At 45.0% G+C, this 19,689-nt stretch overlaps 2 long non-coding RNA genes across 2 annotated transcripts in view; one reads left to right on the plus strand and one right to left on the minus strand.

Moving 5' to 3' along the window:
- Positions 1–46: 46 nt before the first annotated feature.
- On the minus strand, positions 47–6,380 carry LOC137847049 (uncharacterized). Its single transcript, XR_011090751.1, has 2 exons — positions 3,341–6,380; positions 47–1,968 (listed from the first exon to the last, which is right to left on the minus strand). It is a non-coding gene; the product is annotated as an uncharacterized lncRNA (long non-coding RNA).
- The window catches only part of LOC137847051 (uncharacterized), a 750,318-nt gene continuing 732,595 nt past the window's right edge, over positions 1,967–19,689 (plus strand). Inside the window, exon 1 of the long non-coding RNA XR_011090755.1 lies at positions 1,967–2,197. This is a non-coding gene — a long non-coding RNA (uncharacterized lncRNA). The remainder of the gene's footprint in view (positions 2,198–19,689) is intronic.

Genomic DNA, 19,689 nt, shown 5'->3' on the forward strand with positions numbered 1-19,689 from the left:
ACGTGGCAGACAGTGATTAATGCTGATTCAAAGATCAAAGCCGAAATTCCTTTAAGTGGTATATTCTTTATTGCAGCGCTGGATGCACGGGGGATCTCTCCACCTATTGTGCATACCCAAAGCGGAAAGCAGTCTTGAATTTATACAATCAATCTATCAATATTCTACAAGCGCCTATACGTATGCATTACCTATCCCCGCCTTCCCTCGCTTCTCATGCTAATTAGCCTTTTGGCACCTTGCGCCTGCGTAGAGCCTCCCAAGAATTGTGGGCAGGGGTCTTTGGGACGTGGGCAGGGGTCTTTGGGAGGAAGACCCCGAGTCTTCCTCACAGTGTACTTTTCACCTTTGGTCAGGAATCTGCTGAATTGGCACGTTTCTTAATTGCGAGAGCTGGTTGTTGCCAATTCTTCCGTTTGTTGTATCTTTATAATGAATTCCAATGTCCAGTTTTGAGATTTATAGTCCTTACGTTTGTTTCTCTGTCCGTCTGCCGCTTCCTTATCATGAGTTCCAGTGTCTTGTTTCGAGATACACAGTCCATGTCTGGGGATTGTCCTTGCCTCCCCAATGCCTCCCCAGTACCTCCTTAATCAATCCCCCCTTTTCTTTTCCCATGCAAATTCTTTTGCATCAGATACTTTCATTATTTACAGTAACAAAACAAAGCAGGCATCTAAACAACATGCACACAAATATTCCTAACACTACTAATGTTATAGAGCAATGAACACTTGTTTCAAACATTGGAAATTTGGCAACCAGGAGGTTAACTTATTCCATATTTCACTAAAACTCCATGAAAGATCATCTTTACTGATCTCATGTAGGACCCTTGTCTGCTTCCATATTTCTTCCAGGTCGGTAGAGATCCTTCCACTCTGATCTACATACATACAACAACTTGTATTTATTACTGTACAGACTCCCCCTTGAGCGGCCAGTAACAAGTCTAGGGCCATCCGATTTTGTAATACTACCTGTGATAAACTAGATATCTCTCCTTGTTGAGCCTTTATAGCATCCAGAGTTTTGTTTTCTAACTTCTCTATAATTGCAGAAATATTAACTATCGCCTTTTCCAATTCACTCACTCCTAACCATGGGATAAACCATCGAACAAAAATATGAAAAGCGGTGTGTCTCTCTATCAATGGATTGTTAATTTTTCATCTAATTCTCCGGATATGATTTCTCAAATAACCTCGAGGCGCTACATCATGTATGGTCAAATTGGGGACTACTGCTCCAAGAGTGCAAGTTCCCTTCCAATTCTCGGGCAAGACCTTACGGGCTGTATCATTGCATAGCCAATATCACCCTTTTCCTTCTGGAACCGGCCAGCTGGTTGAATTTGCCCAGCCGCTAGTCGTACTAATATCAATTGTTCGATTACAAGATGTCTGATTTCCCACATAAGTAGTATCCGTATTTATACAATCCTGTTTTCCCATACCCTTAGGCGGGTTACACCTTTGTACACATACATAGTAAGATTCCAATGGCACGAAGCTACTAACTTCTAGTTCCAAAACTTCTTCATATTTTTGACCCCAAGATGTGTTTTCCCACAAATTAGTCCAAGGTAAGTTTGCAGGCAAGGGAATCCTGATTAACAATACACCCTTATTCCCATGCTGTGGCAGATGGGTGCATACCCAACAGTTCGTCTTATTAATCACTTGAGATACAGTTTGTATTAAGGTCAGGTGTAAGTTCTCGTCCCAAGTTGCCCATCCCAAATCTGACAACCACACCCCCACAATCATTAGGATCTGGAAAAACGCAATTTTGCTGGTCCAATTGGGGTCGTGGTCCATATCCTTGCCGGGGCCTTTTTCACCTTTGAATCGTGGATCCAAGCTGCTTGCTCCTTAATCTTAATGGCGGTGTGTGTTGTCAGTAATACATGGTATGGTCCCGTCCACTTTCCTTCCGTTTTTCCTCTAGGGGTTGTCCTGAAAAAGTCTTTATATATATAATCCCTGAGCTTAAAAGGGTGGATTGGTTGATCCAACAGTCTAGCCCAGGTCCTGAGAACAAATTTATGTACTTTATTTAATTATTTCTGAAGTTCAGTTATATATGCATATAAATATTCTAATCCTAACTGCGTTCGATCCTCTCCACTAAATAGAAATGGATACGGCCTTCCATATAAGATTTCAAAGGGACTCAAATTCCCTTTTTATTCTAGGTTTAACTCAAATTCTAAGTAATGCTAAAGGGAGGGATTGAGGTCATGACAAATTAGATTCTTGTCCGATTTTAGCTATTTGTTATTTAATTGTTTCATTTTTCTACCTGTCCACTTGCCTGCGGTCTATAAAGAGTATGCAGTTGTCTTTAGAATATCTTTAGAATCTTACTTATCTGTTGTACCACTTGCACACAAAAATGTGAAACTCTATCAGAAGACATTGCTACTAGAATCCCAAAGCATGGTATTATTTCATTTAACAAGACTTTAACCACTTCTTCTTGCTTTGTTTGTTCGACAGGGAAAGGCTTCAGGCCTTCCTGAAATCATGTCAGTCAGAACCAGTAAATAACAATACCCCCCTTTTCTAGGGAGTTCTGAAAAATCAATTTGCCACAGTTGCCCCGAATAATTTCCTTTACTGATTATTCCAAATTTTATTCTATTCTTGGTATTGGGGTTATTTTGTAAGCAAATGCTACATTGTTGAGTTACTTGTTTTATTGTTGTATATAAATTTTGTTCCACTAATGTCTGACTCAGGCTCTTATGCAATGTGTCAGCTCCCCGATGTGTTTTATTGTGTTCTGTAAGAACTATGGGCCATATCAAATTAGAGGGTATTATTACACAGTTATCTTTTAAATATACTCATCTATCTGGTTTCATTTTACCTTTCAAATCTTCAATTAATTTTAAGTCTTCTTTTGTATAATTTGGCTTTTTGGTTCATATATATAGTTTGGATTTTACCGTCTGGTATTAAAGACAATGCCTTCACCTCAGTTATTTCAGCTGCCTGTTTAGCCTCCTGATCTGCCAATCGATTTCCAATTTCAAAATCAGAGTTTCCCTTTTGGTGTCCTTGACAATGCATCATAGCTACCTTTTCTGATTGTTTTACAGCCTGTAACAATTTTAAAATTTCTTCAGCATGTTTTCTTTTTGTTTTCCCTGAGCAGTCAGCAATCCACGTTCTTTCCATATCGCTCCATGAGCATGTACCACGCCGAATGCATATTTAGAGTCTATCCAAATACTTATTTTCCTTCCTGCTGCTAGTTCCAGTGCTCGTGTAAGAGCAATTATCTCTGCTTTCTGGGTGGACGTCCCAGGGGGTAATGGTTTGGACTTGATTACCTGTTGAGTGGTTGTAATGGCGTACCAAGATTCGTCAGCATCTTCTAAAGGTTCTTCCTTAAGATTGGGTCGACTAGAATACACAGTCTCTATTGTTTCTATACAATCATGAGTTATAGGTTCATCCAGAGTTCCGCTAAGGAAAGAAGCTGGATTTACGACGTTAGTGACCACAATTTCCACATCATCTTGTTCTACTAATATTGCTTGATATTTTAAAAATCTTTGTGGTGAAAGCCAATGATTTCCTTTTTGTTCCAAAACTGTTGAGACCGTATGGGAGACTAACACTGTCATTTTCTGTCCCATTGTAAACTTCCAAGCTTCTTGTATATTGATAACAACAGCTGCAACAGCTCGAAGGCATCCGGGCCATCCTTTACTTACTTCATCTAATTGTTTAGAGAAGTAAGCTACTGCTCGTTTATAGGGACCCAGTCTTTGTGCTAGTACTCCCAAAGCTATCCCTTGTCTCTCATGAGAAAACAACCAAAAGGGTTTCGAGAGATCCGGTAATCACAAAGCTGGAGCTTGCATCAATTCTTGTTTAAGTTTTTTAAAGGCGTTTCGTGCTTCTCCAGTCCAGACTAACTTTGACTGATTACTCTTTATCAATTCATATAGAGGCTTTACCATTAGTCCATAATTATAAATCCAAAGGCGACACCAACCTGTCATTCCTAGAAAGGTTCGTAGCTCCTTTACCGTTTGAGGTTCTGGAGTCCGGCAAATGACTTCCTTACGTTCAGTTCCTAGTTCTCGCTGACCTCCCGAAATTCCAAATCCCAAGTAGGTCACGTGTTGTTGAACCAGCTGGACTTTCTGTTGAGAGACTCGATATCCATTTAAACCCAGAAAATTAAGGAGACTTACAGTCCATTGAATACAACTCTCTTTAGTCTCGGTAGCTATTAAGAGATCATCTACATATTGTAACAAAGCCCCTTCAGTGTCCGGAGGTATCCAAGTTTCAAGTTCCTTTGCTAATTGGTTTCCAAAAATAGTGGGGCTATTCTTGAATCCTTGTGGTAGCACTGTCCACGTTAACTGTGTCTTTCTGCCTGAGTCAGGGTTTTCCCATTCAAAGGCAAATAGGTTTTGGCTTTCAGTGGCTAAAGGTAGGCAGAAGAAGGCATCTTTTAAATCCAGTACGGTAAACCAGACTTGACTATTCCTTAATTTAGTCAGCAAAGTATAAGGGTTTGCCATTACTGGATGTATATCCTCAGTGATCTTATTTATGGCCCTCAGATCCTGAACTAGCCTATATCTTTTCCCATCTGCCTTTTTAATTGGCAATATGGGTGTATTGTATTCTGATTCGCATTCAATCAATAATCCATACTGTATAAATCTATCAATTATCTCTTTAATTCCTTTCCTATCTTCTATCCTCAAAGGATATTACTTAACCTTAACGCGTTTCTCTCCTGGCTTTAATTTAATAATTATTAAGGTCACATTTTTGCTCTTCCAGGGACTTCGGTAGCCCAAACTCCTGGACATATTGATCTGTGATCTCTAAAGGTATTTCACTTTTAGGGTCAGTTTGTATTAGTGCCAAGCTTAACACATTTATTAGTTGTTCTTCTCCTATTCTTAATTTCATTTTCCCTTTTTCAACGACAATTTCTGCTCCTAATTGCTCTAATAAATCTCTACCTAAGAGTGCCCATGAGGAGTTAGGCGTATATAAAAATCTGTGTATGCCCCATTGTTTCCCTAACTTGTACTTCAAAGGTTCACAAAAATAAGCCTTTTCGGTTACACCTTGTCCTGGTTTCAGTTAGAATAGAGTTAATTTTCTTCCTAGTAGCTGGTAGAATGCTACGTTTTGGCTTAGGATGAGAAGAGTGTTGATAACACCCTGATGTTTTAATTGTTGCAGAGCAGTGCTTACACCAAGCCAAGGACATCTCAGCTTCTTGCTCTGTCCTGCCAACAGGCAGGCTGGGGGTGCAGTAAGAGCTGGGAAGGGACAGACCCAGGACAGGTGACCCAAACTAGCCAAAGGGGTATTCCATACCATCTGATGTCATGCTAAACAATATATATAGGGGTGGCTAGCCGGGGGAGGGGGCCGGACTGCTCGGGGTTAGGCTGGGCATTGGTCAGCGGGTGGTGAGCAATTGCATTGTGCATCACTTGTTTGTACATATTAGTAGTAGTGGTACTATTATCATCATTGTATTATTACTATTATTATTATTATTATCTTGTCTTATTAAACTGTCTTTATCTCAACTCACAGGCTTCACTTTCCATTTCTCTCCCCCGTCTCAGAGAGGGAGGGGGAGGGTGAGCGAACGGCTGCGTGGTGTTTAGCTGCCAGCCGGGTTAAACCACAACACACCTTTTACCCTAACATAATAATTCTGTGAAGGCATTAATGCTTGATTTAGAACTGAATACGTTGCCCCATATCAATAAGAAATTTCACTTCCATTCCTCCCCTAGCTTCATTATAATCAGTGGAGGATCCGCTAGGGTAGATTCCCCAGGTCCCCGTTATTCCTGTTGAAATCAGGGACCAATGATTACCCTAGAAAAAGGCTAGTCAATTTGTCCTCCGAAGCCAGGTCCAAACCGTTTTGTTTTATTTATTTATTTATTTATTTTCATTACATTTCAGAGTTGGTCCAAAAATTCCATAGGGGTTTCTTTTAGACCTTGTTGGAAGCATATTCTCAATTCCCAATTCATCCAGATTTTAGTATTTACTTAGCCGTTCATAATTTTAGGGATGATTAGGGTCTCAGTGGGGTCAGTCAGGGGAATGCAGTTGTCCACAGTTCCCTGAGCGGTCCCATCGGTAATCTGAGCTCGCACATGAACTCAGGTTGTTTTAAGAGTTAACTGTTTTTCTGTTTCCATAACAACTCTCTCTCGGACCCATCATGATCCATTTGCCCCAAAGGGCTAACACCCATGATTTTAAGATCTCTGCCTAGAGCAGAGGCAGAACTATTAACATTCCTACATCCTCCTTCCCTGCTCATTCAACTTCAAACACCTTTAACACTTTCAACAACCCTTTTAACACTTCCTTTATCTTTCTCCAGCCTGTACTTCTCTAATGCCAACATCAAAGGCTCAGTCAGGGGCCAACTTAATTCCGTACCTTTTCCCACCAAGATGCTGAAACAACATCAGTATACAACATTTCATCCTATTCTCCTTCTCAAAACCAACATTAACTGTAGCAAAACATTAGAGTTTAAAGTTCCATTTAGGGGCCACTTTTCTCCACATTCCAGCTTATAAAGCGGCCACCATTGATTACAATATTTTATCAATGTTTTCCTGTTCACACTTTCACCGGCAGATCCTCCAATATCCTTCCAGTGACTCAAAACACATCCTAACGCACTTTTCTTTAAAATTTCACTGCTTGTGTGCCCCCCCATTTTCCAGTTCACACTTTCAGAATACACGTGTTACTTACAAAAGCGTATCACAAAAACGTATCACTCACAAAATTACAGGCACGCAATATCTTTCAGTAGCGATGTCACAAAGCTACTATTACCAGCAATATTGCTAAAATCACAATAACAATAGTCAGAGTCAAATTCCACATGCGATAAGTCAGAAAACCGAACTGTGTAACACCGTAACGATATCTCTCTTATAACAATGCCGCGAACCTAATATTACCACCAGAAAAATAGCCAAAATCACAGTAACAATAACCAAAGTTAAATACCATACTCCATGAGTCAGAAAACCGAAATAGACAACACAATTCCAGATGGACCTTAAAGCGAGCTCTTTCCTTAAGGTCCCCAAATATACTTATGGTGCTTACCACAAAGTATATACCAAACACTGCCTCGCAGAAGATCACCTTCTGACTTACAGACAGTTCCAGATACAGATGGACCTCAAGGTCCCCAGATATACTTGTGGTACTAACCACAAAGTATATACCAAATACTGTCCTGCAGAAGTCACCTTCCGACTTACTGGACAGTCCCAGATGACCGGTCGACCAGAAAACCAAACCAGAATAAAGAATATACTCACTTACAATGATGGGGTCCTTGTCTGCCTCCGCAGTGATCCGGTGAGTCGAGGAGTCCCTCCGGGAAATCCCGGGGGTACCCTAGGGAGTCCTGTCCCCAGCGGGTCCTGCGGACCGGCAGAGAGGTAGTCCCATCTGGGGTGCCAGATTGATTCAAAGATCGAAGCCGAAATTCCTTTAAGTGGTATATTCTTTATTGCAGCGCTGGATGCACGGGGGATCTCTCCACCTATCGTGCATACCCAAAGCGGAAAGCAGTCTTGAATTTATACAATCAATCTATCAATATTCTACAAGCGCCTATACATATGCATTACCTATCCCCGCCTTCCCTCGCTTCTCATGCTAATTAGCCTTTTGGCACCTTGCGCCTGCGTAGAGCCTCCCAAGAATTGTGGGCAGGGGTCTTTGGGACGTGGGCAGGGGTCTTTGGGAGGAAGACCCCGAGTCTTCCTCACAGTGTACTTTTCACCTTTGGTCAGGAATCTGCTGAATTGGCACGTTTCTTAATTGCGAGAGCTGGTTGTTGCCAATTCTTCCGTTTGTTGTATCTTTATAATGAATTCCAATGTCCAGTTTTGAGATTTATAGTCCTTACGTTTGTTTCTCTGTCCGTCTGCCGCTTCCTTATCATGAGTTCCAGTGTCTTGTTTCGAGATATACAGTCCATGTCTGGGGATTGTCCTTGCCTCCCCAATGCCTCCCCAGTACCTCCTTAATCAATGCGCTGTACGGTATGAAAGCCGAGCAGCAGGAAGTGATGGCGGCGGCTTAAGCTCTAGCAGTACCGCCTGGGACTGACAGAACGCCTGGTGCAAAGCGCCACCAGCCCTGCTGCCCGCCCCGCTGTCAGCTCCGGGCACCCGCCAGCCTGCCCCGCTGCCGGCTGCTGCATTTCTCCGGTTTGAGCGCCCGTCTGCACGCATCGGGCTGCTGCATCATGTTTGCCTGCTCCTGCGCCCGGGCCTGCCACCCTGCAGGTCCCCGCGAGCCCCTGCTGCTGCCGTTGCTTTCTCCCCCACTACCCCACACCCTCGCGCCGGCCCCCCCTCAGCCCGCCGGCCCCTCTGCTGGCGCTGGGGACCGCCGCCGGCAGCTTGGCCAAGGATGTGGGTGGATCCCCTGAAAAGGCAGCCACAGATCTCAGCAGTGAAAACAAGAAACTCAATAAATCCCAGCAGCTGAAAAAAAGTTTTCAAAGAATGTGGTGCTGTAGGGGTTTCATTCCATGTTGGAATTTCATCAGTATCTCTAGGAATCTCCTACCTGGCTGTGTCAAGTGGTGTGGATATGACTGCAGTTCTCTGCAAACTTGGTTTCAGTGAATCATCGCTACAAACTAAAAGGGCTGCTGGTACAGGCACATTTCTGTTGGCATATGCTATTCACAAATTGTTTGCTCCAGTTCGACTCAGCATTACTATAGTTTCTGTGCCATTTATTCTCCGATACTGTCAGAAGATTGGTTTCTTCATTGAGATAAGGATGACAGTCGAGAGAAGTAACGGGCAAAACATGGACTGGATTTTTTTTTTTAAGAATGTATTAGTTGTGAAGAATTTAAGAAAGCAGCAATTGTGAGGAATATGTTTCATATTAGTGTGGTGAAGGGATGAGGGGTGGTGTGTGTGAAATATGTTCATCTGATCCGTGTCAATATGGAACAATGCTAGGGCCACATGATGGAATGTGACCTTCTGTCTTACATACCCTTGTATAACCAGAAGTCTGAGAGAAACAGTGGTTAGTGTATATAGTTCTTGTAGCTTGCAAAAGAATGGACTAGCAGTTTGTGTCAATAGGGGCTTTGAAGGGTTAACATTGAGGCCCAAGTCTGGGAGAAAAGAAAATAAGGAGGGGTTTGAGATAACCTGAAGGGTTAGCTTTGAAGCTCAAGTCTGGGTCTGGGAGATTAGGGAATAGGAGGGAGTTTTTCTTCTTTTAGATAACTACAGACCATTTTACAAGAGGCCACTTAAATCTCTGATATCTGGCCCAGAGACTACTAAACAAAGAGAGAAGGGAAAATGAAGAACAACTGAAGGACTGTGGTGGTTTTACTGTGCTGGGCAGCTAAACCCCACAACCGCTCTCTCGCTCCCCCTCCTTTAGATGAGGAGGGGAAGAAGTAAAGCAAAGAACAACTCACGGGTTGAGATAAGGATAATTTAATTAAAGGGAAATAATTATAATAATTAAATAAAGACTACCATGAACTAAACAATTTAACTAAGAGGAAATAAAAAGGGAAAGGGGAAAAGGGAGGGGAAAAGGAAAAATAAAAAGAAGGGAGGAAAACAAACAAACAAAATAAATGAAGGCTATATGGAAGTGCAGAGGAAAGAAATTACTCTCTACTTCCCACAAATGAGCGATGATTGACCACATCCTTGAAGCAAGGCCTCAACGCACGCAGCCGGTGTTCGAGGGGAGGACCGACGTCTTCTCAACGAGAGCCCACCCCTCCCCTCTTCTTCCTGTTTCCACCTTTTATTGCTGAGTGTGACATCACATGGTATGGAATATCCCTTTGATTGGTTTAGGTCAGCTGCCCTGGTGATGTTTCTCTCCTCACTTTTTGCCCACCCCCTAGGAGGGTTAGAGAAAGGCTCAATACTGTGCCACTGCTGCTCAGCAGTAGACACAACACTGGTGTGATAACACTGCTGTTCCAGCTACAAGTACAGAGTACGGCACTGTATGGGCTGCTGCCGGGAAAGTTAACATTCCAGACAGACCCAGTACAAGGACAAAGCCTGGGAGGAAGGCTACGAGCCTTCAACATGAGGGACCCCCAGAGCGCCCACCTGAGACGGATACGCATACCCCAATGGGAGAGTCCGGACTCCGAGAACTAATTATAATAACCCCGCTTTTTCTAGAAGTAGTAATGAATATGTATTAGCCTAGGAGCAGAAAAACCTGCCATCTAATGTAACTGGTGTGCATCTTGGTGGAGCAGAGACTCCCAGTGCACCCAGCACTGTTTGCCTGCCTCTATTAGTTTAATAAATTGTAAACTTTGATTGCAATCCTATTTGGGCCTCAGTCATTTATTACAGTGTGTGTGTAAATTGTCCACCTCATCAGTGTTGTGATGATGTTATGTTTATTTTGGTGTGGCGAATTCCTTTTCTTTTTGATGGAAGTGAAGTTTGTGAAGATTGTGATAATTGTAAAGAGTATATTGTGATTATTCTAAATATGCTTTTCAGAAAGGCGAGGGGTGGAATGTAGTGGGTTTACATGGCAAGCTTTTGGTAGCAGGGGGCCATAGGGGTGTCTTCTGTGAGAAGAATCTAGAAACTGCCCCATATTAGGTAAGGGCCCTGGTGCTGACCGAGAGCCGAGCCAATAAGCGATGTTGTTTGCACCTCTGTGAGAGCAGATTTAAGAAAGAGAGAAACAACAACAACAAAAACGCTGCGCTTCACAGCAGCTGGGAGAGTGAGAGGAGTGGGAAACAGCCTTGCAGGTGCCAAGGTCAGTGAAGAAGGAGGGGGAGAGTTGCTCCAAGTGCCGGAGCAGAAGTCCCCTGCGGCCTGTGGTGAGGACCATGGTGAAGCAGGCTGTCCCCCTGCAGCCCATGGAGTACCACGGTGGAGCAGGATTCTGTGCTGCAGCCCCACTGCTACAGTTACCACCGTGGACACCCTCTCAGCAAGAACCAGAGGGAGTGCTGGAGTGGATGTCTCCACAGTAACAGACGCCACTTTGTGGGGTACTCACGTTCATAAAGTTCCATTGAACGTCAAAGGACCAATTGGGAATGACTGTAGTGTATTGCTGTTAGGTCGATCAAGTACAACTTTGACCAGATTGTTTGTTTTGCCGAGGATAATTGATTCCAATTATAATGGCCAAAAAAAAAAAAGAAAAAAGAAGTGAGACGCAGGACGCAGAGAGACGCGTCAAAAGAAAAAGAAAAACCTAATACCTTTGAATATTGTATCAGACTCGCAGCATGCTATAGGCGTTGCTCAGTGCATTGAGAGGGCACATTTGAGACACATCACAAAGGAAAACTTGTTTCTAAAACTTAAGGAGCTGTTATTTTCGGTAGAGCAGCAAGTGCACCTGTATTGTATTATTCACATGCAGAGCCACAGGAATTAGATATCCTGGGAAGTGTAACAGCAACAGCATGTGTAAGGTTCAATTGCTTGGGCATAAAGCCAAATTATGAAAAAAATCGTCAATGCCACACTTGCTCCCTATTGCAATGTATCTCTTTGGTGTAATTATACAAAACTGTTGCGAAGCACGGCCAAAAGCACGACAGACACCAGTTGAGTCAGATCATGCTGCTCCATTTTATTGCCCGAATAGCCTAACTTTTATAGTGAACTTAACAGGGGCGGACAGTGTTTCACACAAGATTATTGGTCAAAAGCACTCAGACAAACAACTACAAGAAAACAACCCCACCTGCAAGAAAACAACCCCCCTTTTTGATTAGCAGTCAGGAAAACAACCCCCTTTGTTAATAACGGTCACGTAGAGCTAGTCCTTGAGGCCAGCTGCTGGTAACAATATTTTCTGAGTTCCTTAATTGGGCGATGTGGGAGTCATTGCCGTGAGAGCTTCTCACAGTTACTCTGGCAGCTTGGTTTGCTCAGCTACAGCAGGCCCTGAGATTTCTAAGGCCTACCCCTGGTTGTTTAAAGCAAGCTCAAATGGAACAATTGTTCCACGAGTACATGTCCACGTCCTGTATGCCAATTCCCAACACAAAACTATAATAGCATCATTCCTTGTGCCAGGAGCCGCTCTGCTCAGCTGTGGGATCGACTGTGAAGCGAACGCCCCTAGGTGCACCCCGAGCATTTTCCTCGGAGGGGTCTCCACTCTCAGCCGCTCACCGCGGGAGTAGACAAGGACTTCCTGAAGCCACAGACAAATTATTTTAAGTGATATTTTCTTGAGGTATGAATGAGAAGTGCAAGAGGCCTCTTTATGTGACTATGTGATTGTGCTACGTGGTGAGACGCAGAGAGACGTGGAACAGAGATGCGGTGAGACACGGGACACGGTGAGACGCAGAATAGTGTTGAGGTGAGACGCAGAATAGTGTCGCAGTGAGATGTGGAACAGAGACGCAGTGAGACGCGGAACAGAGATGTGGTGAGACGTGTGACGCAATATTTTATCAGACTCACAGTATGCTGAGCAGGACCAGTTTGGGTGCCAAACCGATTTGTGAAGGCTGCCCGAGATGTCTCAAGGGACGGGGAAGTTGCTGATGGTGATTCTAATACTGCCAGCAGTGCTTGTGCTCGTGACTAAGATCGAGCTGCAATGAAATCTGTGGTCTAATAAAACTGGTCTAATCAGACTGGTATATCAGAATTTTGTCTGTCCATGGCATTGTCCACGGACCCGTTCAGGACTTGCCTCATAGGTATACCTGTGTATGACCCTTCTGAGTTTGGCCAGTATGCCACCAACAATTGCCGCAGTGCCTCATCTGTTGCTGCGTGCTCAGCGAAATTAATAAATTCACTTACTGTCCCGCTGCCCTGGGATCCACAAGAGTTACAGTTACTTGGGTCTCAGAGGATCGGGAACACATCACTGAATTTGACTCAAACATGTTTTGTGTTGGGTAATTTACAGCAAAGATTAAATCCTTTCAAAAAACACAATCCAACAGAGTGGACAAATGTGACTTCAGAAGGGCCATATGGGTACAGAAACACAAATAACACCTGTGGTTACAATGACACTGCTAGGCAAGTTTTGGGGGCTTATGGCGTGAAGACAAGGGGTAACAACTACAGATGTACGATTATTTCAAAAGCTAAGGCACTACCTCCTGATGTTTTTATGATTTGTGGGGATAGGGCCTGCCAAGGTATCCCTGCAAATGCTATCGGAGGTCCATGTTACGTACGGCTAATTCCCTCAGGTACTGGATTCCCTTCTCCATAGTGGTCCACTTGCCTGGTAGACATAAAAGTTCTTCCTTGAAGGGATACCTTTCCCTCACAGCTGAGAGGAGACGCCTCCAGAGGCTGTGAGATTGTGCTCCATCTGCAATTGCTTTGTCAGAAATGTTATCAGCACTCTTCTCATCCTAAGCCAAAACATAGCATTCTACCAGCTACTAGGAAGAAAATTAACTCTGTCCTAACTGAAACCAGGACAGTCAATTATTTAGAAAGGTTACCTGGGAATCTGTCTCGAAACAGTCTTGTGGCGGGTGGCAAGGTGTGTGTGAGGATATAGGCAGGTACCTGTCACGAGTGTCTCCTCTAATAGTTTTGAACTTCACCCCTGAGCAAGTGCTAAATCCTAAAAACCTGATAGAATGTTTGAGAGTTGTATGTATCCTGATAATGCCGGAGAACGACAGCTTGCAGCATTGTGCTGGGTCCTGGCTTACGCCTATCAAACGCTGTTTAACATCATCCAGCACCTTGAAGAGAGTGAGGAAGTCTTTGAGGCTGATGACTAGATAACACATGCTGTGGCTGACCCAGAGGACCAACGGACTATGATATCAGTCACCCCCATAGTCAAGTCAAAACAATGGAAACGGAAGTCAGCTCGTTTAGTAAGGGAAGAAGCCTCTCCTAAGAAGGAGGGAGAAGAGGAAAAGGCATGCACCTCTAAAGCAGCAGCATCACAAAAACAGCAGGAAGAAGAGACGGAAATCATAAAGGAATCAGAAATCACTCGATCCTTATCCCTGAGTGAGTTGCGAGAAATACAAAAGGATTATGGTCGACGCCCAGGTGAACACATCCTCACCTGTCTGCTTCAATTCTGGGATGCTGGGGCCAATAGCCTACAATTAGAAGGCAATGAAGCCAAGCAGCTGGGATCCCTCTCTAGAGAAAGGGTAATTGACAAAGTAATCGGGAGAGAAGCACAGGCCCTCAGCCTCTGGAGAAGACTCCTGGCAGCTATGAGAGAAAGATATCCCCATAAGGAAGATATTGTATATCACATAGGCAAGTGGACCACTATGGATAAAGGTCTCCAGCACCTGCGGGAATTAGCTGTGCGGGAGATGATTTATAGTGATTTGGACAATGCCCAGACACCTCAAGACCCCGATGAAGTCCAGTGCACAACATCCATGTGGCGTAAATTTGTGCGGAGTGCACCATCAGCACATGCTAGTACCCTGGCAGCAATTCGCTGGGATGAGGAGATGGGACCAACAATGTATGATGTGTCCTGCCAGCTTCAACAATATGAAGACAATCTCTCTGCTCCGCTACAGTCCTGTGTCTCAGCTGTGGAGAAACTGTCTGAAACACTTGACCACCTCATATAACGAGCATATCCCTTCTCATCTGGACGGAGTGATATTTCAGCCACTAAGAATCAGTATTTTCCTGCTCGAGAGAGAATACCCAAGATGTACACCATGTGGCACCTTGTGGTTTTATCTGCGTGACCATGGGGAAGATATAAGGAAATGGGATGATGTATCTACTTCAACCCTAGCTGCTCAGGAACGTGAACTGAAAGGAAATACAGCAGCAAGAAGAGGGGCTCCTAAGAAAAACGCTGCTCCAGTTTCTGTTGGGCAGTTCCCCAGAGGCAGTAGAAGAGCTGATGTTATTCTTGACCCTGATGAAGGGACCTCTGCTTCTGATTTGCAAGAATTAAGTGGCAGACACTCTAACCAGGACTAGGGGGGCCCTGCCTCTGGCCAGGTAGAGGAGAGGGATAACCGGATTTATTGGACTGTGTGGATCCGATGGCCTGGCACATTGGAATCACAAGAATACAAAGCTTTAGTGGACACTGGCGCACAGTGTGCCTTAATGCCATGAGGCTACCAAGGGACAGAACTCATCTGTATCTCTGGAGTGACAGGGGGATCCTAGCAGCTAACTGTATTGGAAGCTGAAGTGAGTCTAACTGGGAATGAGTGGCAAAAGCACCATATTGTGACTGGCCCAGAGGCTCCGTGTATCCTTGGCATAGACTATCTCAAGAGAGGGTACTTCAAGGATCCAAAAGGGTACCAGTGGGCTCTTGGCATAGCTGCTTTGAGCACAGAGAAGATTAGGCAGCTGTCTACCCTGCCTGGCCTTTCAGAAGACCCTTCCGGTGTAGGATTGTTGAAGGTTGAAGAACAGCAGGTACCAATCACTACCACAACGGTGCACCGACGGCAATATCGCACCAACTGAGACTCCCTGATCCCCATCCATGAGTTGGTTCACCGGCTGGAGAGTCAAGGAGTGATCAGCAAGACTCGCTCACCCTTTAATAGTCCTATATGGCCATTGCGAAAGTCTAATGGTGAGTGGAGGCTAATGGTGGAATATCGAGGCCTAAACAAAGTCACACCACCGCTGAGTGCTGCAGTGCCGGACATGCTAGAATTTCAGTAGGAACTAGAATCGAAGGCAGCCAAGTGGTAATCCACAACTGATATTGCTAATGCATGTGTCTCCATCCCTTTGGCAGCAGCATGCAGGTCGCAGTTTGCTTTCACTTGGAGGGGCATCCAATACACCTGGAATCAACTGCCCCAGGGGTGGAAACACAGCCCTACCATTTGCCACGGATTGATCCAGTCTGCACTGGAACAAGGGGGAACTCCTGAACACGTGCAGTACATTGACGACATCCTCGTGTGGGGCAACACAGCAGAAGAAGTTTTTGAGAAAGGGAGGAAAGTAATCCAAATTCTCCTGAAAGCTGGTTTTGCCATTAAACATAGTAAGGTCAAGGGACCTGCACAGGAAATCCAGTTCTTGGGGGTAAAATGGCAGGATGGACATCACGACATTCCGATGAATTTAATCACCAAAATAATGGTTATATCTCCGCCAACTGGCAACAAAGAAACAAAAGCTTTCCTAGGCCTTGTGGGATTTTGGAGAATGCATGTGCCAGGCTATAGTCAGCTTGTGAGTCCTCTATATCGAGTGACTTGAAAGAGGAACTCTTTTGAGTGGGGCCCCGAGCAACAACAGGCCTTTGAACAAATCAAACAAGAAATAGCTCGTGCAGTAGCCCTTGGGCCTGTCCGTACCAGACCAGCTGTGCCTAACATACTTTACCCTGTAGCTGGGGAGCATGGCCTCACCTGGAGCCTCTGGCAGAAGACCCCAGGAGAAACTCGAGGCCGACCTCTGGGGTTCTGGAGCCGGGGCTATCGAGGGTCAGAAGCCAATTACACCCCAACTGAAAAAGAGATACTCACGGCATATGAGGGTGTTCAAGCCGCTTTAGAAGTTGTGGGTACAGAAGCACAACTCCTCTTGGCCCCACAGCTACCTGTGTTACATTGGATGTTCAAAGGGAAAATCCCCACTACACACCATGCGACTGATGCTATGTGGAATAAGTGGATAGTGTTAATTACACAGTGGGCTCGAATGGGAAAACTAATCGCCCAGGAATCCTGGAAGAGATTATGGACTGGCCGGAGGGCAGAGATTTTGGAGTGCCGACAGAAGAGGTAACCTGTGCTGAAGAGGCATCACCATACAATGAGTTGCCAGAAGACAGAAATTAGTATGCGTTGTTTACTGACAGATCCTGCCGTGTGGTAGGGAGCCATCGGAAATGGAAAGCTGCCGTGTGGAGTCCCATATGACGAGTTGTGGAGGCCATGGAAGGGGAAGGCGAGTCGAGTCAGTATGCAGAAGTAAAAGCCATACAACTAGCCTTGGAGACTGCCGAAAGAGAAAAATGGCCAGTACTGTATCTCTACACTGACTCATGGATGGTGGCAAATGCTTGGGGGGGTGGCTGCAGCAATGGAAACAGAGCAACTGGCAGCACAGAGGTCAACCTGTCTGGGCTGCTACCCTGTGGCAAGATATTGCTGCCCGGGTAGAAAACCTGGATGTAAAAGTACGTCATGTAGATGCCCACATGCCGAAGAATCGCGCTACTGAAGAACATCAGAACAATGACAAAGTGGATTGAGCTTCAAAAGCTGAAGTAGCTCAGGTGGACAAAGACTGGGAATGTAAGGGTGAGCTGTTTGTAGCTCGATGGGCCCATGAAACATCAGGACATCTGGGGAGGGATGCCACATACAGATGGGCTCGTGCTCGAGGGGTGGACCTAACCATTAAGGCCATCACACAGGTCACCCATGAGTGTGAGACCTGTGCTGCAATCAAGAAAGTGTCACAGGCCCAACACAGAAAGCCATGAAGGTAAAATCTCCATGGAACAGGGGGAGGTGGTTAGGGTTTCAATATGGTGAGGCCTGGCAAATTGACTATATCAGACCACTCCCACAAACCCACCAAGGCAAACGGTACATACTCACCATGGTAGAAGCAACTACTGGGTGGCTGGAAACATACCCTGTAAACCATGCCACGGCCCAAAACACTATCTTGGGTCTAGAAAGGCAAGTGCTGTGACGTCATGGCTCACCAGAGAGAATTGAGTCTGACAATAGGAGTCATTTCCAAAACAATCTTGTCACCTCCTGAGCCAAGAGGCATGGCATTGAGTGGGTGTATCACATTCCTTACCACCCACAAGCCTCTGGTTGAGAGGTATAAAGGACTGTTAAAGACTATGCTACGAGCATTGGGTGCTGGGACACGGAAACAGTGGGACATAAATCTACCAGAGGCCACTTGGCTAGTTAACAATAGGGGATCTGACAGCCGTGCTGGTCCTGCCGAAACAAAACCCCTGCACACGGTGAAAGGAGCTAAAGTCCCTGTAGTGCATGTAGGGAAGTGGATGGAGAAGGTGGTGTGGGTTGCTCCTGCCTCAGGAAAAGGCAAACCCACTCGTGGGATTGTCTTTGGCAAAGGACCGGGGTATACCTGGTGGGTAATGCAAGAGAATGGGGATATCAGGTGTGTGCCTCAAAGAGATTTAACCTTGAGAGAAAACTAATCTGTAATCTAAGTTATATGTTGTAGGAAGATGCTGCAGGATCAGAGACAGGTCAACTTTGCAAGGAGCCAGGCAGTGCAACAAGGACTTGAGCTAAGCTGGTGCTGGCATCCAGACATCCAACTTCGCCTACCCTGAGTGACCACTTTGGCAGATGAAGTCAACAGTTCTTATGAACATTTTCTGAGAAAGACCGATAGAATGAAAAGATATACCTGCCTATTAACCTGTTAAGGGACAAGGAATAATGGTGATGAGAATAGTTACATGCTAAAGTATGGGAGATCTGAGAGTGACACAAATGTTATGGAATAAGGGGTGGAGGTTGTACTGGGTCTGGCTAACACAGGTGTACCTTGCAATGTAAAAAAAGATCAAATCTTTGGTGCACTGGGCTCAGAAGGAGGGTTTTCTGAAGAAAGTCCCTCTAATGTTTAGCCCAGATGAGTGGCAGTACATAGGAGATCACTTATGGGATAAAGCCATCTCAAGTGGAAAGCTAGATAAAGATGTAAGTGGGACGTGGCGCACAGTGATTAATGTGCTGTGCGGTATGAAAACCAAACAGCAGCTGGAGATGGCGGCGGCGCAAGTTTTGTCAGTACCGTCTGGGACTGACAGAACGCCGAGTGCAAAACCTGAGACCTCAGGAACGTGGCTGGCACGATTCTTTTCGACAATTCCTGCACCCACCCCGGTTCGGGGTATGATCTCTCCAATAAAAGAATCAGCGGCAGAAATAACTAAGGGACTATCGGAGCAGAGTGCTGATGGGGAGTAAGGGTTGCCCTCCCCACCCCCTGCGCTGGTAAATCTTGATGAAGCTGCGCTGCCAGCATCTGTGCCGATGCCAGGCAGCAATAAATACACTCGGGATGCTTCGCCAATGAGAGGTGCGGCAGCAGCTTGCGAAAATCGACCTTCAGAGGAGGAGTTGTTCCAAGAACTGCTAGTGAAATTGGAGAACTTAAAAATTAAGGATTCGGAGGAGCCTTCTCTCTTGTCTGCCCCACCAGAGCCGAATCCCTCATTATCCGTCGCTACAACACCGTCTGCACCAAGGAGGGACAGGTGCTCCAACGTCATACGTGATGCCATCATAGAAGGGCATAGGCATGCTACATCCTTGGCCTGCCCTATTATTATCTGTCATAAAATAGTCTGCGACATGCGCTTTTACAGGACCAAGCTGCTATTGACTTCTTGCTCTTGGCTCAAGGGCATGGGTGTGAGGACTTTGAGGGAATGTGCTGTTTGAACCTTTCTGATCATAGTGAGTCAATTCACAAATCCATTACTTTCCTGAAAGAGTTGTTTGTCTGAGTGCTTTTGACCAATAATCTTGTGTGAGACACTATCCGCCCCTGTTAAGTTTGCTATAAAAGTCAAGCTATTCGGGAAATAAAGGGAGAGCATGATCTGACCATACTGCTGTCTGTTGTGTTTTCGGCCATTCTTCCTGCAAGAGACAGGAAAACTT

The sequence above is a fragment of the Anas acuta genome, chromosome W (assembly GCF_963932015.1).
Source record: "Anas acuta chromosome W, bAnaAcu1.1, whole genome shotgun sequence".
Classification (NCBI taxonomy): domain Eukaryota; kingdom Metazoa; phylum Chordata; class Aves; order Anseriformes; family Anatidae; genus Anas; species Anas acuta.